Genomic DNA, 27,271 nt, shown 5'->3' with positions numbered 1-27,271 from the left:
TACTGATGAGTGGGAGTGAAGATGCAGGATACCTTTGCAGATGTGGAGACAACGAGAGGGTCAGGCATGGTCATGAATGCCAGACTCTGAGTCTAGCGCCACCACATGGAGGGAGGTCAAGAGGGGAAGTGTCATGTCCTAGTCCTTCCTTTGCACTTGATAGCCGGGCTGGACCCAAATGAGAGTGGAGAGGGCACACTGCGCTTTGCCAAAGGGAAGTGCTATAAGTATGCTCCTGTTGCTCTCCAGAGGGAGCTGGGACTGTCTGTAGATCAATGCTTCCACAAGTTCCGACTTGGGGCTGCATGCCTCCACACCTGCTGCTCCTTTGAGCTGTGTCACAAAGGCACAAATTAGCTTCGGTTTTGTAGCATACAAGTTTACCTTCAATGAAAAGTGAAGAACTGTGAGAACCAAATATATTATGCAAAAAGAAAAGGAGGACTTGTGGCACCTTAGAGACTAACCAATTTATTTGAGCATGAGCTTTCGTGAACTACAGCCCACTTCATCAGATGCATGCCGTGGAAACTGCAGCAGACTTTATATATACACAGAGAATATGAAAAAATACCTCCTCCCACCCCATTGTCCAGCTGGTAATAGCTTATCTAAAGTGATCATCAGGTGGGCCATTTCCAGCACAAATCCAGGTTTTCTCACCCTCCACCCCCCCACACAAATTCACTCTCCTGCTGGTGATAGCCCATCCAAAGTGACAACTCTTTACACAGCTGTGCAGAACACAATGCCATCCACAGCCTCAGAAACAACTCTGACATCATAATCAAAAAGGCTGACAAAGGAGGTGCTGTTGTCATCATGAATAGGTCGGAATATGAACAAGAGGCTGCTCGGCAGCTCTCCAACACGAGTTTCTACAAGCCATTACCCTATGATCCCACTGAGAGTTACCAAAAGCAACTACAGCATTTGCTCAAGAAACTTCCTGAAAAGGCACAAGATCAAATCCGCACAGACACACCCCTGGAACCTTGACCTGGGATATTCTATCTACTGCCCAAGATCCATAAACCTGGAAATCCTGGGCGCCCCATCATCTCAGGCATTGGCACCCTGACAGCAGGATTGTCTGGCTATGTAGACTCCCTCCTCAGGCCCTACGCTACTAGCACTCCCAGCTACCTTTGAGACACCACTGACTTCCTAAGGAAACTTCAATCCATCGGTGATCTTCCTGATAACACCATCCTGGCCACTATGGATGTAGAAGCCCTCTACACCAACATTCCACACAAAGATGGACTACAAGCCGTCAGGAACACTATCCCCGATAATGTCACGGCTAACCTGGTGGCTGAACTTTGTGACTTTGTCCTTACCCATAACTATTTCACATTTGGGGACAATGTATACCTTCAGATCAGCGGCACTGCTATGGGTACCCGCATGGCCCCACAGTATGCCAACATTTTTATGGCTGATTTAGAACAACGCTTCCTCAGCTCTCGTCCCCTAAAGCCCCTACTCTACTTGCGCTATATTGATGACATCTTCATCATCTGGACCCATGGAAAAGAAGCCCTTGAGGAATTCCACCATGATTTCAACAATTTCCATCCCACCACCAACCTCAGCCTGGTCCAGTCCACACAAGAGATCCACTTCCTGGACACTACAGTGCTAATAAACAATGGTCACATAAACACCACCCTATACCGGAAACCTACTGACCGCTATTCCTACCTGCATGCCTCCAGCTTTCACCCGGACCACACCACACGATCCATCGTCTACAGCCAAGCTCTGCGATACAACCGCATTTGCTCCAACCCCTCAGACAGAGACAAACACCTACAAGATCTCTGTCAAGCTTTCTTACAACTACAGTACCCACCTGCAGAAGTAAAGAAACAGATTGATAGAGCCAGAAGAGTTCCCAGAAGTTACCTACTACAGGACAGGCCTAACAAAGAAAATAACAGAACGCCACTAGCCGTCACCTTCAGCCCCCAACTAAAACCCCTCCAACGCATTATTAAGGATCTACAACCTATCCTAAAGGATGACCCAACACTCTCACAAATCTTGGGAGACAGGCCAGTCCTTGCCTACAGACAGCCCCGCAACCTGAAGCAAATACTCACCAACAACCACATACCACACAACAGAACCACTAACCCAGGAACTTATCCTTGCAACAAAGCCCGTTGCCAATTGTGCCCACATATCTATTCAGGGGACACCATCACAGGGCCTAATAACATCAGCCACAATATCAGAGGCTCGTATACCTGCACATCCACCAATGTGATATGTGCCAGCAATGCCCCTCTGCCATGTACATTGGTCAAACTGGACAGTCTCTACGTAAAAGAATAAATGGACACAATTCAGATGTCAAGAATTATAACATTCATAAACCAGTCGGAGAACACTTCAATCTCTCTGGTCACGCAATCACAGACATGAAGGTCGCTATCTTAAAACAAAAAAACTTCAAATCCAGACTCCAGCGAGAAACTGCTGAATTGGAATTCATTTGCAAATTGGATACTATTAATTTAGGCTTAAATAGAGACTGGGAGTGGCTAAGTCATTATGCAAGGTAGCCTATTTCCTCTTGTTTTTTCCTACCCCCCCCCCCAGATGTTCTGGTTTAACTTGGATTTAAACTTGGAGAGTGGTCAGTTTGGATGAGCTATTACCAGCAGGAGAGTGAGTTTGTGTGTGTATGGGGGTGGGGGGGATGTGAGAAAACCTGGATTTGTGCTGGAAATGGCCCACCTTAATTATGCACATTGTAGGGAGAATGGTCACTTTGGATGAGCTATTACCAGCAGGATAGTGAGTTTGTGTGTGTGGTTTTTGGGAGGGGGTTGAGAGAACCTGGATTTGTGCAGGAAATGGCCCAACTTTATTATCATGCACATTGTGTAAAGAGTTGTCACTTTGGATGGGCTATCACCAGCAGGAGAGTGAATTTGTGTGGGGGGGTGGAGGGTGAGAAAACCTGGATTTGTGCTGGAAATGGCCCACCTGATGATCACTTTAGATAAGCTATTACCAGCTGGACAATGGGGTGGGAGGAGGTATTTTTTCATATTCTCTGTGTATATATAAAGTCTGCTGCAGTTTCCACGGCATACATCTGATGAAGTGAGCTGTAGATCACGAAAGCTCATGCTCAAATAAATTGGTTAGTCTCTAAGGTGCCACAAGTACTCCTTTTCTTTTTGCGAATACAGACTAACACGGCTGTTACTCTGAAATATATTATGGGTAAACTGCTTCCGGTTTATGAAATGCAAAATCCCAGCTGTGTGTTTGCACATGCACAGTGGGTCATTTTATACCAGAGCAGGGCTTTAAACACGTATAGACGAAAGCTGTGTGCTGACATGTTCAGAATATGCACCCTGAACATTAAGCCAACACATGAAGTTGCCAGTGCTGCATCATAGAACAAGAACTGTCTTCCAAATCACATGCTCTCACTTGGTTTTTCGGCCCTTGTGTGAGTCTATTTAGAGCTGATGGGAAACTTCTGATGAAACATTTTGTTGAAATTTGCAGATTTGGCAAAATTGCAACATCGCAGAGAGAGCTTGATTTTTGCTGGCGTTCTAACAGGATCCAGGCAGGTCTCCATCAGAAACCTGCTTGGTTTCCTGGCAGCTCACCTGCCTGGCTCCTTGGCAGCCTGCCTGGAGAGCTCCTGGAGAGCCCAGATTCCAGGGTTTGCAGCTCTGGATCAGCCAGCCACGTGGACTGCCCCAGGGCCAGGGACCCCAAATCTACCAGTATCTGTGGCTCTGGGGCAGCCTGCCGGGCGGACTGTCTGGGAGCTGGCACGCCATAACTTTCTGTGGAGAATTTTGAAATAGTTGGGTTTCATTCTTAATCAGAATGGAACCAAATTTCAAAATCCTCTGTGAAATGGAATGACCTTCCCCTGCCTTGCTATAAGTTTATCTCTATTAAAATTTTAGTCTCAATTTTTGGAACAGGTCCTCATGCTGTCACTGTAGCTTACGTCATGAATATTACTAACTTATGTTCCTACTAATTGCTGCTTGCTGTTTTTTCTTTTAATTTGCTGTAATTAGGAGGACTCATAAAAATAAAACAAGCTTGAGAATAAAAATATTCATTGCAAGAGGCATAGTGATGCAGTGGGCTACTTCACTAGTTTTCACTCCTACAGATGGAATCTGCAGGTTCAAATCCTGTCATAATGCAAATAAATTTGATAGTTTCCTGTTTAATGAAGAGTGAAGCCACCACACAGTGTAACACAACTGGCAGTCTCATAGAAAGAGCAGATAAAATGTACCCCTGGCCAGTACAAGACTTGTGCACCACTGAAGCCCTATTTCAAGGACTTAGGCTGGACATAAATGTTGTGTAAATCTTAGGCCAAGATAATGTACTAAATCTGGAAAGACACAGAAATGATTAGTGTGGCCCCTATGCAAAGATGACATGCAAATTTGTGAAACATTCCATATTTTTGGTGTGGATTCTCCACCACTGGTAATTTTAAAATCAAGATTGGCTGTTTTTCTAAGAGATAGTTGGGCATTGGTCCTGCTTTGAGCAGGGGGTTGGACTAGATGACCTCCTGAGGTCCCTTCCAACCCTGATATTCTATGATTCTATGATATGAAGTAGCTCAACCAGGAATTATTTCAGGGAAGCTCTAGAGTCTGTGTTATTCAGAAGGTCAGACTAGATGATCCCAGTGGTGCCTTCTGGCTTTATAATCTATGAATCATGTAGCGAATCCTCATACGATCTTTATGAGATAGGAGGAGTGGAATTATTTCCATTCTATACCTGGGGGAACCAAGACAGCAAGGTAAAGTCAGATAAAGCCAAGGCCACTAAGGGAGTTAACATCAGCACTGAGATGAGAATTCAAGAATTGCTGAATCCCAGTTCTGTGTTCAGATCCTTTGCCCCTCTCCCCATCTCAAAAGCATACAGAGTGGAGTCTTTTTCCATGCACCAATTCATGCCCATCTAATATTACTGGTGCTTAGATTCTACAATAGTAGATGCTTTGGAAAGGCAGATAAATGGAATTCAGTAAAGTTGTGTCTCTTGGACACAAATTGGCATTGAAAGTTTTCCTGTTTAATGACAATTGAACAGCCCTGTTGCTGGCACTTACTGTCAATTACTATCCATAGCCTCATGAAGTGAATGCTCATAAGTACTACATGGTCACAAAACTTCATCCATAGATAAAAATATTAATCTTTGTGCCGTGCACAGATGCCTTGCTGCTTCATTGTGAATGATGGGATTTTGAAGCTCCAAAGCATAATCCCCATAGCTGAAAAATGAGGATGCACGCTTGACAGTCAGTCTCCTTCTCTTTCTTTCCCTCTGACGTGCCATTATTGGTTTCCTGGCATGCATCAGTACAGCTGCTGTCACAATGGACTGACAAATTCTCTCCGAATGACAGAAAATCTGGACAGAGAGCTGCATATTGTTCCTGAAAAATATCAGATTCTTCTTGTGAAGAGATTCTTCATGTGGATGAAAAGAAAAGAGAAGAGAAAGAAGCAGAAGTACTGTAGATATTACTAAGGCCGGGTATCTCCCAAATTATCTTTGCACTGCACAGTGACCATGATACTGGGTTTAATCCAAAAATGTGAATGCCTGGTGGTGCATTGCCTCACCCCTCCTCACTAGCTCCTTTCCTCTTACAACAAGGACTTCTGTGTAGAAAGATCTCTTTTCCACTAGCTGTTATTTGGCACAAGGCCCCCTCAGTCACACGCTTTACAATCACTCTCTCCACCTAATGGGCCCAAATCAGAAAAGAGCCCAAAGTGGTGTAACTGATGCTGTCTTCCTCTTACCTCAGCACCTCCTGCATCAGTTACACCCGGTTAGGCTCACTGGCCTCATTCCTGCCTCTGGTCAAGCAGTACTAGGTACAGCAGCGGAGGGGTGAGGCAAAGGTAGTATTATGGCACCTCCTGGTTTGTGTATCCATGAGCTTGGACCCAGCACAGGGCAAGTTTGGCCAACAGAATAAATCAGAGCCACTCAAAGGCTTTTCTGACTTATGCCCAGTTGCCCATGGCTCCATGGAGGCAATATCTCCAGTTGTGCCTCCTGCATCAAGGGAGTGTGTGGGTGGTATAAAACCACAACCCTGGCTCTGTGCCACACAAGGATCTCCTTCTGCTGGGAGGATTTCCAGGTAGCTGATAGAATGGTGCAAAGGATTCATGGCAGACCTGACAACCGGGAAAATGCAGAGGTCACCTGGGGGGTGGGGATGGAAGTTCCATCTTAGGAAGTGGGTGTGAATGACGGGGAGTCTAAGTGAGTCTACGAGTGTGTACGTATATTGATGACACTCACATGCAGAGGGGTCTGGGAAATGGTGTAAGTTACATCATCTTAGGCCCCCCCCCCTTTAGACCCAAATCTAAATTTGCCTCAGTACTCATACATAATACCCCTTCCTGCTATTTGCCACTATGGTCAAACACAATGAGCTAAATTCAAGATGCTGCATAAATAGGCACAAATCTGAGCTCCTTGCCCTAACTTGAACTCCCTTACACGTAGTTAAGCTGGTCTAACACAGTTTAAACACAGTTCAACACTGTTTAACACAGCTGGTCTAACACAGTTTACATCACCTCTACGCTGGGCCAAACATCTACAGCCTAGTCCACTGAATGGAGGGAACAACAGAATATCTGTGTGCATTGGCAAAATACTTGGCTTTTTAATATGCTCGTTAGACTCCTCACCATCAGAAGGATATTATTCCTGGTTCTAGAGAGATGACCAGCGATTGGCTGACAACACCTAGAACAGTGTTTAAAGGTTTTGGAAGATCCTTTTTACCTGGCATTTCAGAAAGTCAGGTGGACAGTTCGGCAGAGCTGTTCCAAGACAGACAGGTGAGGTTCAGTTGCTCGGTCAGCTGACAGTGAATCCATCAAGGAAGAGTTTCAGAGTAACAGCCGTGTTAGTCTGTATTCGCAAAAAGAAAAGGAGTACTTGTGGCACCTTAGAGACTAACCAATTTATTTGAGCATAAGCTTTCGTGAGCTACAGCATCCGATGAAGTGAGCTGTAGCTCACGAAAGCTTATGCTCAAATAAATTGGTTAGTCTCTAAGGTGCCACAAGTACTCCATCAAGGAAGAGGAGTGCCTCCTCCCAGTTCTTTAATCATATAATGTGAAATATTCCTTCCAGCCTCCCAATCTCATTATTTCACCTGCCAACCACGCAATTGGACTAAAAATGTAATTATAGAATGTTAGTAATTAAAAATTGAAACGACATTTGCACCACCTGGCCCTGAGTAGTGTGTACACTAACTGACGTGCGTTGAAGGGCATCACTGATTTTCAAATGGTGTACACCAAAAAATCACTTAAAGCCTGCTGCTTGGGAGTTTTGCTATTGATTTCAATGGAAATAAGGTAGGCCCCTTAATTTACTAAATACCAGTTGTCAATTTATTTAATGTAAATTGATATTAAACAGGTATAATTGTAATGAATTATAGTGCAAGCCAGTTCCCTTTAAAGTCAACAGGAGATTTACCATTGACTTCAAAGGTACTGAGTTCATCCCATACAGCACGACTTGATACACAGACAAAATATTCCAGGATAGTCTGTTAAGCGAGCTGATATTGAGGTGGCTTCTCTGGCCTTTGAAATTAGGGTGGTCACCAAGACTCATTCCCATCCAGAAAGAATGCAAGTGCTAGCTAGGGTAGCCAGGTGTCGAGTTTTCAGCTGGACACCCAGTCAAAAAGGGGCCCTGGTGGCTCTGGTCTGCCCCCACCCCGAGTGTTGGCTTCGCAGATCCCATTGGCTGCGTCTTTGCCTAGGGGCTGGAGGGGGGAGATGCCACTGCATCTGGGGAGCCACCTGAAGTAAGTGCCACCCAGAGTCCACACTCCGAACCCCTCTCCCGCACCCCAACCCACTGCCCCAGCTTGGAACCCCCTCCTGAACCCCAAATTCCTCATCCTTGGCCCCACTCCAGAGCTCGCACCCCCAGCCAGAGCCCTCACTCCCCTGCACCTCAAACCCCTGTCCCAGCCTGGTGTCCCCTCCCACACCCTGAACCCCTCATTTCTGGCCACATCCCAGAGCCTGCACCCCCAGCCGGAGCCCTCACTTCCCTCCCACACCCCAGCCCCCTGGCCCAGCTTGGTGAAAATGAGCGAGCGAGTGAGTGAGGGTGGGGGAGAGCGAGCAACCGAGGAAGTGGGGATGGAGTGAGCAGGGGCGGGGCCTCAGGGAAGGCGCGCGGCCTTGGAGAAGAGGCAAGGGTGTTTGGTTTTGTGTGATTAGAAAGTTGGCAACCCTAGTGCTAGCTAAATGGGAATGGGGAGGTGGGGACACCAGCATATCTAATTCTCCTCCATTGGCTTATGTATTAAAGATCAACTGAACTAGCTAAAGATTAAAAATCCTTGTTGGCACATATTAAAAGAAGACAGCTGGGGCTCTGAGTGTGTCTGCATCTACCCCCTACAGTGACACATTCAACCTGCTGGGGTTCGAGAAATTTGGCTTTTTTCTTTCCTAACAATTTTAACAGTACCTTACCCAAGCACTGCACAGAATCAGCACTCATAAATGCTGTATTGTGTTACAAAGACTGGCATGTCATCCATGTTCTTTAAAAATTTAAACTCCGTATTGTCTGTGTATCCTGTCTTTGTCTTATCTGTCTGGCCAGGCGGTTACACATGCATTCATCATTGTCATATCTGGACCTCAATCTCCAGTTCTCTTCTAGGAAAAAACAAGAGGGCATTTTTTTAGCTGGATAATTTCCAGGTTTTGTGGCAAAAAAAGAGTTTGTAATAATAATCCTTTTCACTTACATATCACTTTTGATCAAAAGCTCTCAAAACTCACTTGCCAAGAGGGAGTATTATTATCCCACTGCTAATAAAGGGCCTCTGAATATTTGATAGAGTCATAGAGTAGTAGACTTTAAGGTCAGAAGGGACGATTATGATCTTCTAGTCTGACCTCCTGCACAACGCAGGCCACAGAATCTCACCCACCAACTCCCTCCCCCCCGCAAATCTGTGTCCAGCTCAAATAACAATTGTTTATGGGTGCATGGAGTTCAGGTTCTGAGCTAAAGAGATTTACATTTCAGTATCTTTGGTAAGTGTTGTTTACACATATCCATAGGATTTAACCTGTAAGACATCTTGAGCTGAGTGGTGACAGTGGAAGGTTTTATAGGTGTTTTGGAAAAAGGTGGGGTTACGGGTCATTCCCTGGACTGAGAACACAGGGTGTCTGGGTTAATACTAGGCTTTACTACAAGCACCCTGTTGGTAAGTCATTTCATATCTCTGTGCCTTAGTCCCCCATCTCTTGGCAATCTTTCCTTTGTCCATCCTGGCTATTTAGACTGTAAGCTCTTTAAGGCAGGGACTGGCTCTTACTATGTGCCAGAACAGTGCCCAGCCCAATGGGGCCCTAATTTTGGTTGGAGCCTCTCTAGACATTACCAGAATACAAGTAACATGATTAACTTCCCATTTCTACCTGTACAAGCAAATACACTCCACTTTCACAAAGGTTCCTCCTTTCAGATTGTGCCAGGGCTTCCCTGACATATCTCAAGTAGCAATAATGCCACAAGCTGATCCTTCTCATCACTGCTAGGGATGCACTGCAGCTGAGACCCACTGATCCTCCAGTGCAACCTTCTGTAGGCTTCCAAATGGGTCTCCACCGTTTCTACATCTGACACTTCGCTACAAGACTTTTTTGTTAGAAGCTACTCACAAGCCCTTACCCACAGAACCTCACCCACCCACTGCTGTAATAGACCCCTAACCTTTGGCTGAGTTACTGAAGTCCTCATATCATGATTTAAAGACTTCAAGTTACAATAAGACTTGGACTGTACTTCTATGGTACAGTAAAACGTCACTTAGGAGTTTCTACAATGAAGGGAACAGTGTTTCAGAATAAGTGCTTAGACCTTTCTACATGACTTTGTGAGCTGTGCCTCTTAGAATCTTCCTAGAGATCCTACTAGTTGAGAAAGTGCAGGGAAACTCACCTCTCTGAACCTGGGGTGTCTGTCCCTGTAGCTAACTCTTGCTACACCAGGCACAACCAGTCTAAGCGGTACTATATAATGTATTGGTCTCTTCCATTTTTCCAGGAACATGCCTGTTTCATGATAAATGCTCCATGATAGTCTTAAAGATAGGAAAACCTAAGCCCTTCCTCCCTCTCTAGAAAGGCACATCTTGTTCTAGGATGTTTTAAGCTTGTTACCTTATCTCCATGATATCTCCATCAACATTTTATTAATCGTTATGGGGACTGTGAGGGATTGTGATGGAGGTGTTTAGACCTCTTTTACAGGTCGCGAAGGGTGTAATATCTCTCTGTCGGGGAAACACCTCTGTCACATGGCCTAACGGGAGCATGCCTGGGCCAGCTGTAGTGAATTGGGCAGGTGTTCTAGGAAGCCCAGGCTAGCTAGCCAATGATGGAAAAAATCCTCCTTCCAATACTCCCATTTGGCTACACAAAGCCAGCACTTCTGTTTTTCATTTAGGGACAGTCCTGGCTAGGAGAGTGTTTATTTATTTGATAGTATTCACAAGGCTCTGGAAAACCTGAAGACAGATTACACCATCCTGGGCTCTTGGTCTTATATTTACCTATAGAGCCCTACAAATACATAGCAATTCACTTTATATCTGCAGAACATTTTTGCAGATTGGATGTGGATACAAATTTTGTATCCACGTGGGGCTCTATTTACCTCTAGCTCCTGTGACTGGACAAAGGAATAGATACAGGAAGTAAGCCAAAAGGTGTAATAATTTAAGGAGGCCAGTTGTCTCCTCCGTATTATCCCTTACTCACTAAACTGCAATTTATTTGCTTCTTCTCACAGATCCACTTCCAACCGAACCCGCCTCCTTTGGAGTGGAGAGCCAGCCCTCTTCCTGGAGCCAGTGGAGTGACGTAGGAGTTGACTGCTCCTAAACGTGTTTCTCTCTCCATCACACATCTGGCCTCCACATGCTCCCTTTGTTGGAGGCAATATTCCTCGGTGAACTTCATCAGCTGGGCAGTAAAGACAGGCCCTGTGATCCCCGTATTACTGATGCGGATGTCAGCTGCTGTGCTGCACACAGTGGCAGCGTAACCGCTAGCCTAAGCAGCTGGTTTTATCGCACTGACAGGCTGAGCAGGTCTCGTGCCACAGTGGCCATGTCTACGAGCCTGGCTCTGAACCAGTGCTGCTGCACCACCGCTGGCAGTCACTAACAGGCAGATGCTAATTTTGCTGGTTTAGACGTGGCCAGATATTCCCCTCCAGCACAAAATATGCAGGGAGAGGAACAAATTAGGCATGAAACATGGCCGCTGATACAGCACCCAGCAAGGATACAATGTATCCAAGGGACTAGGCTACAGAACCAGACAGACTGCTGGGGTCCAGCCCTCCCCCCCCTACATTAGTGTGGATCCTGGCCAGATAGGCAAATGGAGCTTCCATTTTCTTCCCCATAACCCCTACGAGCCATGGTAGCCCAGTAGAGCTGCTAACTGTGTTGCTAGTGGCTGCCGAGTTCCAACCGTGCACTGGGATCCATCCAAAGGAGGACAGAGTGTCTCAGAGCTGCCGCTGTCCAAATCTTTTATTAAGTATCAGAGCAGTAGCCGTGTTAGTCTGGAGCTGTAAAAGCGGCAAAGAGTCCTGTGGCACCTTATAGACTAACAGACGTATTGGAGCATAAGCTTTCGTGGGTGAATACCCACTTCGTCGGATGCATGAATCTTTTATTAAGCAGCCTATGCAGTTTTGTTAGGGAAAACTGCTACTTAGTGCAGCCCTTCCCTCTCCCTCCCTGCCCTACCACTCTTTTTTGTGTAGCTCATTGGCATGGGGCTATTTTTCAGAAAGGACTGAAGATGGTATGCGGAAGAGGAGCATGTCACCCTTTGTCATCTCTGCTATCCAGGAGGCTCCCATACAGTTTTGCCGATATGCCATGGTGCAGGGCTTGGGGGAAAGATAGGGGCCAGGATCAGCAGACAGCTGCAACAATTACACTAACTCATTTAGGCTATTAATCCCATCAAAGCACCTTTCCATCAGAATAGGGTTCAGACAATCCCTTGTAAATTTCTAGCCTCTGGGTGCTTGCCTCTTCTCGAGTGAGGTGTATTCATGTCAGTGTTCTTGGTATGATGTACAACATCTGGCTAAAAGAACCCTGCCTCCAGCACAATGGTCTGTACAATTACAAAACCAAAAATCAATTGCTTCTTCAAGAACTAGTGGAAGCCATTCAGGATGGGAGCCAATTCCTGTTCCTTCAGCATCCAAGAGGTCTCCACCCCGTAGCTTTTTGGAAACCCTCGACTGATAGCTTTTAGCATTTAAGAAATGGTTTCCCCTCTTCACTGATGTACTGTCTCTTTTTCCTGCCAAAGCCCACACATTCCATGCCAAAATAAAACCCCACTAGAATATGAAAGCAGCGATCATCATCAGGGGAGGGCGAGAGAACACATGATAGCACTGAAGATATTAGTTCCTGGAAGCCTTGTCTATTTCTGTCTGCTGTTTTATTTGCTTCATCATAGTGTGGGCAAAAAGAGATTTTACCAGGGCCAACTTAAGCCCAATTAAAACCCTCCCTTTTTAGTTTTCTCAGAGCTGGTTTGGGCTGTCCAGAAATATGTCGCAGACTCAGGAAATCCACGGATGCCTTGTTCTTCCCACTATTTATATCTCTCCATTCTGAAAACTGACCATTTATTCCTACCCATTGTTTCCTATCTTTTAATCAGTTACCAATCCATGACAGGACCTTCCCTCTTATCCCATGACTGCTTACCTTGCTTAAGAGCCTTCGATGAGGGACCTTGTCAAAAGCTTTCTGAAAATCTAAATACACTATATCCACTGGATCCCCCCCATCCACATGCTTGTTGACCCCCTCAAAGAATTCTAGTAGATTGGTGAGAATCATAGAATCATAGAATATCAGGGTTGGAAGGGACCACAGAAGGTCATCTAGTCCAACCCCCTGCTTGAAGCAGGACCAATTCCCAGTTAAATCATCGCAGCCAGGGCTTTGTCAAGCCTGATCTTAAAAACCTCTAAGGAAGGAGATTCTACCACCTCCCTAGGTAACGCATTCCAGTGTTTCACCACCCTCTTAGTGAAAAAGTTTTTCCTAATATCCAATCTAAACCTCCCCCACTGCAACTTGAGACCATTACTCCTCGTTCTGTCATCTGCTACCATTGAGAACAGTCTAGAGCCATCCTCTTTGGAACCCCCTTTCAGGTAGTTGAAAGCAGCTATCAAATCCCCCCTCATTCTTCTCTTCTGCAGGCTAAACAATCCCAGCTCCCTCAGCCTCTCCTCATAACTCATGTGTTCTAGACCCCTAATCATTTTTGTTGCCCTTCGCTGGACTCTCTCCAATTTATCCACATCCTTCTTGTAGTGTGGGGCCCAAAACTGGACACAGTACTCCAGATGAGGCCTCACCAATATCGAATAGAGGGGAACGATCACATCCCTCGATCTGCTCGCTATGCCCCTACTTATACATCCCAAAATGCCATTGGCCTTCTTGGCAACAAGGGCACACTGCTGACTCATATCCAGCTTCTCGTCCACTGTCACCCCTAGGTCCTTTTCCACAGAACTGCTGCCTAGCCATTCGGTCCCTAGTCTGTAGCGGTTCATTGGATTCTTCCATCCTAAGTGCAGGACCCTGCACTTATCCTTATTGAACCTCATCAGATTTCTTTTGGCCCAATCCTCCAATTTGTCTAGGTCCTTCTGTATCCTATCCCTCCCCTCCAGAGTATCTACCACTCCTCCCAGTTTAGTATCATCCGCAAATTTGCTGAGAGTGCAATCCACACCATCCTCCAGATCATTTATGAAGATATTGAACAAAACCGGCCCCAGGACCGACCCTTGGGGCACTCCACTTGATACCGGCTGCCAACTAGACATGGAGCCATTGATCACTACCCGTTGAGCCCGACAATCTAGCCAACTTTCTACCCACCTTATAGTGCATTCATCCAGCCCATACTTCCTTAACTTGCTGACAAGAATACTGTGGGAGACCATGTCAAAAGCTTTGCTAAAGTCAAGAAACAATATATCCACTGCTTTCCCTTCATCCACAGAACCAGTAATCTCATCATAGAAGGCGATTAGATTAGTCAGGCATGACCTTCCCTTGGTGAATCCATGCTGGCTGTTCCTGATCACTTTCCTCTCATGCAAGTGCTTCAGGATTGATTCTTTGAGGACCTGCTCCATGATTTTTCCGGGGACTGAGGTGAGGCTGACTGGCCTGTAGTTCCCAGGATCCTCCTTCTTCCCTTTTTTAAAGATTGGCACTACATTAGCCTTTTTCCAGTCATCCGGGACTTCCCCGGTTCGCCACGAGTTTTCAAAGATAATGGCCAATGGCTCTGCAATCACAGCCGCCAATTCCTTCAGCACTCTCGGATGCAACTCGTCCAGCCCCATGGACTTGTGTACGTCCAGCTTTTCTAAATAGTCCGTAACCACCTCTATCTCCACAGAGGGCTGGCCATCTCTTCCCCATTTTGTGATGCCCAGCGCAGCAGTCTGGGAGCTGACCGTGAGGCATGATTGCCCTTTACAAAAACCATGTTGACTATTCCCCAACAAATTATGTTCATCTAGGTGTCTCAAAATTTTGTTCTTTACTATAGTTTCAACCAATTTGCCTGGTACTTAAGTCAGGCTTACCGGCCTGTAATTTCCAGGATCACCTCTGGAGCCCTTTTCAAAAATTGGCGTCACATTAGCTATCCTCAAGTCATTTGGTACAGAAGCTGATTTAAATGATAGGTTACAGACTACAGTTAGTAGTCCTGCAATTTCATATTTGAGTTTCTTCAGAACTCTTGGGTGAATGCCAGCTGGTTCCGGTGATTTATTACTGTTCAGTTTATCAATGTGTTCTAAAACATCTTCTGGGACAGTTCCTAGGATTTATCGCCTAAAAAGAATGGTTCAGGTTTGGGAATCTGCCTCACATCCTCAGCCATGAAGACCGATGCAAAGATTTCTCCGCAATGGCCTTATCATTCTTGAGTGCTCCTTTAGCATCTCGATCATCCAGTGGCCCCACTGGTTGTTTAGCAGGCTTCCTGCTTCTGATGTACTTAAAAAAAATTTGCTATTACTTTTTGAGTCTTTGGCTAGCTAGTCTTCAAATTCTTTTTTGGCCTTCCTAATTATAGTTTTACACTTCATTTGCCTCACTAGGATTTAACTTTCACTTTTTAAAGGATGACCTTTTGTCTCTCACTGCCTCTTTTACTTTGTGGTTTAGCCATGCTGACACTTTTTTGGTTCTCTTGCTACGTTTGTTAATTTGGGGTATACATTTAAGTTGAGCCTCTATTATGGTATCTTTAAAAAGTTTCCATGTAGCTTGCAGGGATTTTACTTTTGGCACTGTACCTTTTAATTTCTGTTTAACTAACTGCCTCATTTTTGTGTAGTTCACCTTTCTGAAATTAAATACTAAACTGCTGGGCTGCTGTGGCGTTTTCCCCGCCACAGGGATGTTAAATTAATTATATTCTGTGGTTTCGCAAAAAGAACAGGAGGACTTGTGGCACCTTAGAGACTAACCAATTTATTTGAGCATAAGCTTTCATAGCTCACTTCATCGGATGCATAGAATGGAACATATAGTAAGAAGATATATACACACACATACAGAGAACATGAAAAGGTGGAAGTAGCCATACCAACTGTAAGAGGCTAATTAATTAAGATGAGCTATTATCAGCGGAAGAAAAAAAACTTTTGTAGTGATAATCGAAATGGCCCATTTAGACAGTTGACAAGAAGGCATGAGGATACTTAACATGGGGAAATAGATTAAAAATGTGTAATGACCCACACTGTGGTCACTATTACCAAGTGGTCCACCAAGTGGACCTGATCCTATGCTCCACTTAGGACTAAATCAAGAATTGCCTCCCCTCTTGTGGGTTCAAGGACTAGCTGCTCCAAGAAGCAGTCATTTAAGGTGTCAAGAAACTTTATCTCTGCATCCTGTCCTGAGGGGATATGTACCAGTCAATATGGGGATAGTTGAAATCCCCCATTATGATTGAGTTTTTAATTTTAATAGGTTTCAGAGTAACAGCCGTGTTAGTCTGTATTCGCAAAAAGAAAAGGAGTACTTGTGGCACCTTAGAGACTAACCAATTTAGTTGAGCATGAGCTTTCGTGAGCTACAGCTCACTTCATCGGATGCATACCGTGGAAACTGCAGCAGATATTATATACACACAGAGATCATGAAACAATACCTCCTCCCACCCCACTGTCCTGCTGGTAATAGCTTATCTAAAGTGATCATCAAGTTGGGCCAACTTGATGATCACTTTAGATAAGCTATTACCAGCAGGACAGTGGGGTGGGAGGAGGTATTGTTTCACGATCTCTGTGTGTATGCATCCGATGAAGTGAGCTGTAGCTCACGAAAGCTCATGCTCAAATAAATTGGTTAGTCTCTAAGGTGCCACAAGTCCTCCTTTTCTTTTTAATTTTAATAGCCTCTCTAATCTCCCTGAGCATTTCACAGTCCGTATCACCATCCTGGTCAGGGAGTCAGGAATATCTCCCTACTGCTATATTATTATTCGAGCATGGAATTACTATCCATAGAGATTCTCTGGTACAGTTTGGTTCATTTAAGATTTTTACTTCATTTGATTTTACGCTTTCTTTCACATATAGTGCCACTCCCCCATCAGCACGACCGGTTCTATCCTTGCACCCTGGTATTACTGTGTCCCACTGATTATCCTCATTCCACCAAGTTTCTGTGATGCTTATTATATCAATATCCTCATTTAGTACCAGGCACTCTAGTTCACCTATCTTATTATTTAGACTTCTAGCATTGGTATATAAGCACTTTAAAAACTTGTCATTTTTTAGCTGTCTCCCATTACATGATGTACACTGGACCCTCGCTAGGACATGGGATTTGGGATCCATGCGCAGTACCGTGTTAACATGGGGACCGCATTAAAATGAATTGCAATTAGAGTAATTAAATTTGGGATCCATGGCCGCAACTATGTTATATGCGAATTATCTTCCATACTCTCCTCCTTACCAGGACATAGAGAATCTCCATTAATAGATCCTCCCCTAAGAGATGTCTCTATCTGAACCACATGCTCCTCCGCATCTGTCGGCTTTCCCCCAGCCCTTAGTTTAAAAACTGCTCTATGACTTTTTACTGTTAAGTGCCAGCAATCTGGCTCCATTTTGGTTAAGGTTGAGCCCATCCTTCCTGTATAGGCTCCCCCTTTCCCCAAAGTTTCCCCAGTTCCTAATAAATCTAAACCCCTCCTCCCTACACCACCGTCTCATCCACGCATTGAGACCCTGCAGTTCTGCCCATCTAACTGCCCCCGCACGTGGAACTGGAAGCATTTCAGAGAATGCTACCATGGAGCTCCTGGACTTCAAACTCTTACCTAGCAGCCTAAATTTGGCCTCCAGGACCTCTCCTATCCCTCCCTATGTCATTAGTACCTACATGTACCATGACCACCGGCTCCTCCCCAGCACTACACATAAGTCTATCCAGATGGCTTGAGAGATCCGCAACCTTCACATCAGACAGGCAAGTCACCATGCGGTTCTCCTGGTCATCGCAAACCCAGCTATGTTTCTAATGATCAAATTGCCCATTACTAATAACTGTCTCTTCCTAATAACTGGAGTTCCCTCCCCTGGAGAGATATCCTCAATGTGAGAGGATACATCATCATCCAGAAGGAGCGTCCCAACTATGGAATTGTTTCCCTCTGCTCCAGTTGGATGTTCTCCTTCCCTGAGACTTTCATCCTCCTCAACAGCACAGAGGCTGTCAGACCGGGGGTGGGACCGTTCTACTGTGTCCTGGAAAGTCTCATCTATGTACTGCTTTGTCTCCCTTAGCTCCTCCAGTTCAGCCACTCTGGTCTCCAAAGCCCGTACATGGTCTCTGAGGGCCAGGAGCTCCTTGCACCAAATGCTCACATATGCCACATGCCCATAGGACAGGTAATCATACATGCTGCATTGAGTGCAATAAACTGGATATCCCCCACTCTGTTGCTGGACTTCTTCCTACATTTTCTCTTTACTCCTTAAGATAGTTCCTTTGTTGAGGTTTTGTTTTTATCGGGGTTTTTTTTTAAGCTCAAGTTTAAAGAAGTTTAAGGAATGTTAAGTGTATCTAGCCCCCCACTCTCCCACTCCCCCTGTAAACTGCCTTGCAAAACACGCGTTAGCCGCTTCTCAAGTTGCAGTGGGGGAGGTTTAGATCGGATATTAGGAAAAACTTTTTCACTAAGAGGGTGGTGAAACACTGGAATGCGTTACCTAGGGAGGTGGTAGAATCTCCTTCCTTAGAGGTTTTTAAGGTCAGGCTTGACAAAGCCCTGGCTGGGATGATTTAACTGGGAATTGGTCCTGCTTTGAACAGGGGGTTGGACTAGATGACCTTCTGGGGTCCCTTCCAACCCTGATATTCTATGATTCTATGATTCCTGTTCGCTAGCTTGTAGACTTGTCCACGGTGTACAGCAGTGGACCCTGATCTTGGAAACAACTATGCATGTGCTTAACTCAGATGCAATGCACTCAGGTAGTCCCACTGGATTTTGTGAGACTGCACATATGGCAAACTGTTTGCAACTCAGGCCTGAGACATTTCGCCAGAGCTCTTCCATTGTGGAGTATGCAGCTAGAGAACTGAGAACTGAGCTAGAGAACAATTGCCATATCCTCAATCTACTGTTGCATGCAGTGTCATTGTAGCTGTGTTGGTCCCAGGATATTAAAGAGACAAGGTGGGGGAGGTAATATATTTTATTGGTCCAACTTCTGTTGGTGAGAGAGACAAGATTTTGAGCTTACACAGAGCTCATCTTCAGGTCTGGGAAAGGTACTCAGAGGGTATGTCTACACTGTAATGTGAGCCCAAATTAGTGGGACTCTAATCTCACTAGCCGTAGGACTGTGGTGCACTGTGGGAAAACTTTACTGCCTACCCTCAGTGTTACAGGAAGCTTGAAGCAGCTCGTTTGGCAAAATGCTTGATGGGTTTGCTCTCCATTGAAAATTCAGGAGGCTCTCTGATAGTGTGCTTACAGATCGATGATCAGAATAGAATGGGTTAATGCTGCCCTGAGCTGCTGCTCGTTGCAAAGGGGGTTGGCTTCTATTCTCAACAGAGTAGATTGCAGATTGTTGTGATAGAGGGGTCTACGGAAGTTGTCTCATGGAATTGTGGGATACTTCCAGCTGACTCCCAGATCTGATTCAAGCAGGACTGCGTCTACACTGCAAAACACTAGGGCTCGGACCCTGGGTTCCAGTTTAACTTGAGCTCAGACCCTCCAGCCCTGCAGGGTCCTGGAACTCTGGGTCTGAGCCCTGGATTAGCGCAATTGCAGTGTAGATGCAACAGGGGTTAGGCTTCAGCCTGGATCCAAGCACAGGCTTATGTTGCAGTGTAGACATAAACAGAGCATTACAGCTCAGTACCAGATAGAACAGATTGTTTTGCATCAGTAGTTAACTCATTTCAAGAGATCGTTTAAGGTGAAGTGGCCCATTAACACCTCTCCAGTCATGATCCATGGGATTTCAAGATCTATGGGTCTTACACTTGCCTATCACAACATGTGGTGTACCTCATCCTGTGCATGAAGTACCCCCAATAACAACTATGTGGGTGAAAGCAGACAATCTCTATACTCTTGAATGAACTCACACAGGAAAATGATAAAAAACAAAAAACACCTTGTCACCAGTGGATAAACACTTTGCGAACACTTTTCACAGAATGATCACTGTGACCTATCGGTTCTTACCCGCAAAGGAAACCTGCACAACACTTTCAAAAGATGAGCCTGGCAACTTACGTTCATAACTTTGAGACACTAAAAATCATGGACTGAAGAGAGACACTGGAATTATGGCTTATTACAACAATCTGTCACCCATTAACCTATTTCCACCTCTCCCCACAGCTCTTTTCCCCTATGGAGAGGTGTTAAAAGGCCACATAATACATATTTCAAGGGACCATTCAAGGTTAACTACTTTATGTTAAACAATCTGTTCCACCTTGTGTTTAGCTCTGAGACACTGAGTACAGTCTCCAGATCTGAAGAAGAGCTTTTGGTGAGCTCAAAATTTGTCTCTCTCACCAACAGAAGTTGGTCCAATAAAAGATATTACCTCCCCCACCTTGTTTCTGTAATATCCTCAACGTTTCATTCTTACACAGAGAGCAGTGGAGCAAGCAGCCAAGAAACTGCAATTAACATTTTTTTCCAGAGTTATTAAAAAAGACCTTGGACCATGCCTAAGGCTGTTATTTCTTCATTTGGGGATTAAATGCACCATTAAGAGAACTCAGAGCCTTCTTTGAAGTCTTGGGAATCCTACAACATCAACTCACTGTCCTGTGGGAGAGCTTTCCACCTCCTCCCCACCCTGCAGTTACCACACCCAGAATGACAGAAGGCCTTAATAACTGGGCAGTTCCACTTGTCAGGATATTGGATGAATTTGCCACCTTGAGATCCTCCAGGTTTCTTCCTGAGGTGGTTTCTTTACATACTCATGAGTTACCGTAATGGAGACCTTTCAGAGTCATTCTTCAGATAAGGAGCAGTACAAAGTAAGTGGACTCGGGGTAACTGAACTGCTCACACATTCATTCATTTAGAAAGTCACAGAAACAGGTGTGTCTGTCTAATGAGATAACATTGATCTCCCTGTATAGCACCATATAGAGGGAGACCATTCTGAGAATTGGAGGCATATAGAAAATTATTTTCCTTCTCTATTACAACACATTGAACCCATGGAACCAAGGACCTGATGGACTGATCTCCATCAATCTGTCCCCTATTAAATTTCCACTACCACAGCCCTGACGTTAACGTCCATCTAAAAATAACAACATGTTCACAGCACCTTGTATCTTCTAAGATGATTATAAACCACAACGCCCACCCTGAAAATGCTTACACTTAGACACTCTGTACCAGACAATTTAGTGTCAGGCATGATCCATTTGCTAAGGAAGCACAGAGGAAATTTCAGAGCTAATTTGGTGATGGTGAATATAAATGTCTCTGATCCAGTCTCCCGGGGCTTGTTCCCAGGTCTATCGAAGCAATATAAAAACTCCCATTGACTCCCTCAGATCTCTAACTATATCAGTGCAAAGTTGACTGTCATATGGACCAATATTGCCCTAACTTCTAGATCACGAAAGACATCAATGGGAATTCCATCCTTGTAAGTGATGACGGAATTGCCTTCTGTGGGGTTAAGGTGCTGCTTTTTTCTAAGCGCTGTCAAAACTTACATATGTAAGTTTGGTACACTTCCACTAGGCTATCTTTGAACTCTGAGTATGATTAAAAAGGCAGTTTCAGTGTTTCAAGACAATTGTTCAGAAGAGTTTTGTGATCAGGTAACTTTAAAGTGCTTTTGCTGTTAAAGCTCAAACTTGGTACATACCTAGTCTTCCTTGGGGAAAGCAAGGTTTGCTAAGTGGGAGAAGGAGAGGTTTGCTTATCCTGTGCAGTAACTGAAGTTCTTTGAGATGCATATCCCTATGGGTACTCCATTGTAGGTGCGGCAACGCCCCCTCTGCCTGGTATTGGACATCAGCAGCAGTGCCGGTCGAACCACACAGGCACACTTCTCCCGCTGTGAGTGGACATTTTATATATACAGCAGAGGGGAGTAGGGCAGCTAGTCGAGCACCCACTGGGACACACATCTTGTAGAACCTCAGTTACTGCACAGGATGAATAACCGTCTCCTCTTCTTGCAGTGATGTCCCTGTGGGTGCTCCACTGTAGGGGACTATAACGCAGTGCCCCTGATTGGAAGACTGGGGCTTCGGAGTGGCATTTACTGCAGATGATAGGACAGCGTGTCCTAGGAGAGTGTCCGCTATGGTGTCATAAGTAATGGCGTAGCAACGGACAAAAGTGTCTGTTGATGCCCATCAGGGCCATCCCTACCCATACGCAAAGTACGCACCTGCGTGGGGCACCAGGAAATTTGTTAGGGTGCTGCTCCAGCCCCAGCCCCGCCCCCACTCAACCCCTTCCCCAAAGCCCCTGCCCTGCTCCACCCCCACCCCTTCCCACCCCTGCTCCACCCCAGCCCTGCCCCCACTCCCCTGAGAACTGCAGCAAGGGTGGGGCCTGCACTCACCGGTGGCGGGAAGTGCAGCGACCCAGCCCCCAGCTGCGCCACCAGTGAGTGCTGGGGCGGTTCCCCCCAGACCCCTAGCCAGCCCCCCCCCCCCCCCCGTGGAGGCCTGTCCCCCCAAGAAAAGCCATTTTTATTGATAAGTAAACATAAGAGCACATTGCCATTGGTTCGAAGGGAGGTCTAGTCCGAGAATGTAGGACTAGGCCAGGTCCCCAGTTGCATCTGGGTCTCGTAAATAAGGATAAAGATTTTGGAGACCCTTCAGAAAATGTTTGGTGAGTGGGTGTGTGAAGACGGAATGGCTGTCTATGTGGCAGTGGAAAGTGGTGATGACTACCAAATACACCCGAATGGAGCTGGTGGATAATCCTGATTGTTTAAGGTGTAACATATAGTCCAGGATAAGTGGTAGTGGAACGCTTATTGTGTCAACCTGATGGGAGGCACACCAGCATTGCAATCTAGTTCATTTGTGAAGGTAAGTTTGTCTAGCCCTGTTGCACCTGCTATTCAAAAGCATCTGTTTAACTGCACTTGAACAGGTTATTTCTGAATCCTGGAACCACAGAGGAGCCAGGCTTTGAGGTGGAGCACCTGTGGATTGGGATGGAGGATGCGACCCACATCCTGTGAAAGGAACCATGGAGTTGGATGGAGAGAGATTGGTCGGCCCACCATCATGTGAAGGAGATAAGTATACCAGATCTGTCATGGCCATGTTGGAGCTATAAGGATGACATGAGCTTTGTCCCCCAGTATCTTGTGGAGTACTTGGAGGGAGGGCATAGAGTAATGGTGCATCCCATGTGACGAGGAAGGGGTTCTCCCAGAGATCTGTGTCCCAGTGGTTGAAGATGAACTGAAGGAACTGGAATGGGGGAATGGCTCTCAGCCCTCGACCTCTAAGACACTTATTTCTGTATCATGGTACACCCTACCCACAGATGGTTTCTCCAATTCACTATAGGCACTAACCACTCTCAGTACAAGATACTGCCTTTCAGACTGTCAATGGCTCCTGGTGTATTCTCCAAAGTTCTTTCAGTAGTCACTGCCTACCTAAGGAAACAAGGCGTCATCTTTCCATACCCCTGTTCCAGTGCTGGGATAATGCAGAGAGGCTAACCATCTTGAAGCATTGCAGTTTGACAAGCTCGTTTAGGTTTTGAAGGTCCAGGATTGGCCGAAATCCACCGAATTTCTTCTGGATCAGAAAATAATGGGAGTAGAAATCCTTTCCTCTGTGTTGAGAAGGGACCGATTCTATGGTGCAGAAAATGATTATTTCTTCTCGTAAAATGGGTTAGAGAGAGGGGTCCCTGAAGAGGGATGGGGAGGATGGGTGGTATGGAGTGATACGGATGGATAGATAGGAAAGGGATGGAGTATCCTTCTCTGATGATCTCTAGAACCCACTTGTCTGAGGTGAACAGTCTCCATGGTGGAAAGAACAGAATTAAACAGTCGCCAAATTAGTGGCATGTTGAAGATGTATGACTGGAAAAGGGGGAGGCTTCTCAGGGCCTTGACCACACCTTCAAAATCGTTGCTTGGCTGGAGCTGTGTGAGGGGCAGCCCCTTGAGAAGTCAGCTCTCTACATTTGGTAGGGGTCTTTCGTCATCGGTGCTGAGTGTCATAGTGCTACTGAAGAGTGTTCTGTGGTGGTTGGGATCGGGGGGGGGAGGGGGAGCAAGATGATACTTCCCTAGGCATCTTTTCAGAGCAGTGTAAATACCAAGGGAGAGGAAAGTAGGCAGCAGTCATTAAGGGAGTGTAGGAAGTTGTCTGTATGCTCCACAAATTGTTTGCAGCTCTAAAAGGGTAAGTCTTCAACTGTGATTTGTGCCTCCTTCCAAAAGCCCGAGAGTTGCAGCCATAATGCATGTCTCATGACCACGGCAGTTGCAATGGAGCAGGTGGCAGTATCCGCAGTGTCTAATTCGAAATTGGACCATGGCCGATAACTAAGCCTTATCTTTGAATAAATTTAAGCATTTCCAGTCTCTGTCCTGATGGGCAGAACGAGATTGATATGATCATCCTCTCTCTTGCACCCCATTAACTACTAGAGAACTTGGGGTGGAATGACAGGTTTCAGAGTAACAGCCGTGTTAGTCTGTATTCGCAAAAAGAAAAGGAGGACTTGTGGCACCTTAGAGACTAACCAATTTATTTGAGCATAAGCTTTCGTGAGCTACAGCTCACTTCATCGGATGCATACTGTGGAAACTGCAGAAGACATTATATACACAGAGACCATGAAACAATACCTCCTCCCACCCCACTCTCCTGCTGGTAATAGCCCATCCAAAGTGACCACTCTCCTTACAATGTGTATGATAATCAAGGTGGGCCATTTCCAGCATAAATCCAAGTTTAACCAGAACGTCTGGGGGGGGGTAGGAAAAAACAAGGGGAAATAGGCTACCTTGCATAATGACTTAAATAGAGACTGGGAGTGGCTAAGTCATTATGCAAGGTAGCCTTTTTCCCCTTGTTTTTTCCTACCCCCCCCCCAGACGTTCTGGTTAAACTTGGATTTATGCTGGAAATGGCCCACCTTGATTATCATACACATTGTAAGGAGAGTGGTCACTTTGGATGAGCTATTACCAGCAGGAGAGTGAGTTTGTGTATGGGGGTGGGGGGTGAGAAAACCTGGATTTGTGCTGGAAATGGCCCACCTTGATTATCATACACATTGTAAGGAGAGTGATCACTTTAGATAAGCTATTACCAGCAGGAGAGTGGGGTGGGAGGAGGTATTGTTTCATGGTCTCTGTGTATATAATGTCTTCTGTAGTTTCCACAGTATGCAGCCGATGAAGTGAGCTGTAGCTCACGAAAGCTTATGCTCAAATAAATTGGTTAGTCTCTAAGGTGCCACAAGTACTCCTTTTCTTTTTGGGGTGGAATGCGAGGACAGAAATTCCACATCGTTCACAGGAACATAATATTTTCTGTCAGTGCATTTGCAGGTTGGAGGGATGGACACTGGAGTCTGCCAGAGCACTTTTGCGGAACTGAGAAGAGCTTCATTGATAGGTAGGGAAATTGTGGAGGATGAAGATGTGTGCAGGGTATCAGGTAATTTATGCTGCTGATTTTTCACTTCCTGCAGATTCCTCTGGAGGGAGTCTGCAAATCTGTGGAATAATTTTTGAAAATGCCTGAAGTCAGCACCCATAAGAGATGGAGGCATGATAGCCTCATCAGGGAAGAAGAGGAATAATGTAGTGTTGGTCGGGCTTCCTCCTCCTGATCTTCCTCCTTACTTGGTACCCGGGGAGGTTCAGTCTCTGGTGGGCGAGACACCAATGGAGAAGGAAGAGGTGTAGATCTCCGAGTTTCCTCCATGGGAGGTTTCCCAAACTATGCCCTGTACATGATCCAAGGATCCCAATATGACCAATGTGGAGAGAGTGGAATGTGTGGCTGCACCTATGGCAATCCATGTCAGGACTGTGGTCTGGATGTGGACTGCAAATAGTGAGGATGTGTAGATGAAGTCATTGCAGCCTGTCTCGAAGACGAGGGTGTGATGGAGCCCTCCTCCTCCTCTTCTTCCTCCTCCTCCTTATTGCTGGGGAAGGGAGGTGCCATCCTTGGAGGAGAAAGGGAGGAGTGTCGTCAGTCCAGAGAGGAGGTTGGAAGTGGGGGCAGATGGTGTCTGAGGGGAGGTAACTCAGGCATGTCAGATACCAGCAGGTCATTAGGGTATCTGAATTCCTGTGGAGGAGGGAGGAGTATGATCAGTACCAGTGCACAGCTCAGTACTGAAGGAGAGGTGCATTCTCCTGAAGATTTGCCTAGTGCCAAGGACTTGCCCGGTGCCAAGGACTTGCTCTGTGTCGACAGCTTCCTCTGTGTCAGTGCCGTGGTTACCAAGTTACCGACTGTTGTTTCATTCAGGAACCAGAGGTACTCAGATGGGCTCTGGAGCTATGTCCCCTGTCCAAGGATGTTGAGGTGACTGACCTTGCAGGGGATGGTGTTCTGGCAGGCTGTGCTTTGGAGTGTGATGAGGAAGCCTCTTTCTTCTCATCAGAGCAAGAGAGACACTACTTTCTCTTAGAGGGACACGGGGAATGAGAATTGGTGGACAACCTGGCAGAGTGTGAAGTCCACACAGTGGGAGAGTTGGGGCTTGGGTCCAATGCTGGACACAGTGATTTCTCCATGAAGAGAAGTCTTAACCAAATGTCCTGGTCTTTTCTGGCCCTGGCAGTCAAATCGTGGCAGTGGGAACACTCTGTGGGACATGTCCTTCTCCCAGACAGCGAATACTGTTACCAGGAAGGCAGTCCGGCAGGAGATGTATCTTTTAAACCTGAGAGATCTGGGCATAAGGGTGAGGGAAAAAAAGCTTCCTAGCTGGGAAGGGGCGGGAAGTGGGGAAACAGAAACCGAAGTTATGAAGTAACAGTAAAGGTAAAGCGAAAACAAAAACACGGTTTGTTGAGACGGGAAGAAGTACTAACTACACTAAAACTGACAGGTAAGAGACTATCTACTGAGGGAAATGTGGAAGCAGGCTCTGCTGTGGATTCTGTCCCAGACCAAAGGTGATAGAGAAGGAACTGGGGGGCAGTTGGACCACACAGTGCTATATATACGTCCCACTCACTGTGTGAGAGGGGGGAGGTGCGAATGTGCAGTCTGACGAGCACTACTGATGAAGATCTCTGATCCAGGTGCAGGGAGCACTGCTGCACCTACAGTGGAGTGTCCAGAGGGACATCACTTGAAGAAGATGAATTGGTTGAGAAATAAAGATGCTAGCAAATGCTAAAACATACCATGCCTGCTCATCACTATTTTCTTTAGCATGTATGTACACAACGTGTCCTTAACCATAGGGGATGCAAACAGAAATGTGTATGCATTTATTTCAGATATGGAGTGGGGGAATTGCATAAGTGCAACAGCTATTCTACTGTGTTGCTCCCAATTCCACTTC

This window comes from Lepidochelys olivacea (genome assembly GCF_965140295.1).
Source record: "Lepidochelys olivacea isolate rLepOli2 genome assembly, chromosome: 11".
In the NCBI taxonomy this organism is placed as follows: domain Eukaryota; kingdom Metazoa; phylum Chordata; order Testudines; family Cheloniidae; genus Lepidochelys; species Lepidochelys olivacea.
This window is presented reverse-complemented; position numbering follows the sequence as displayed.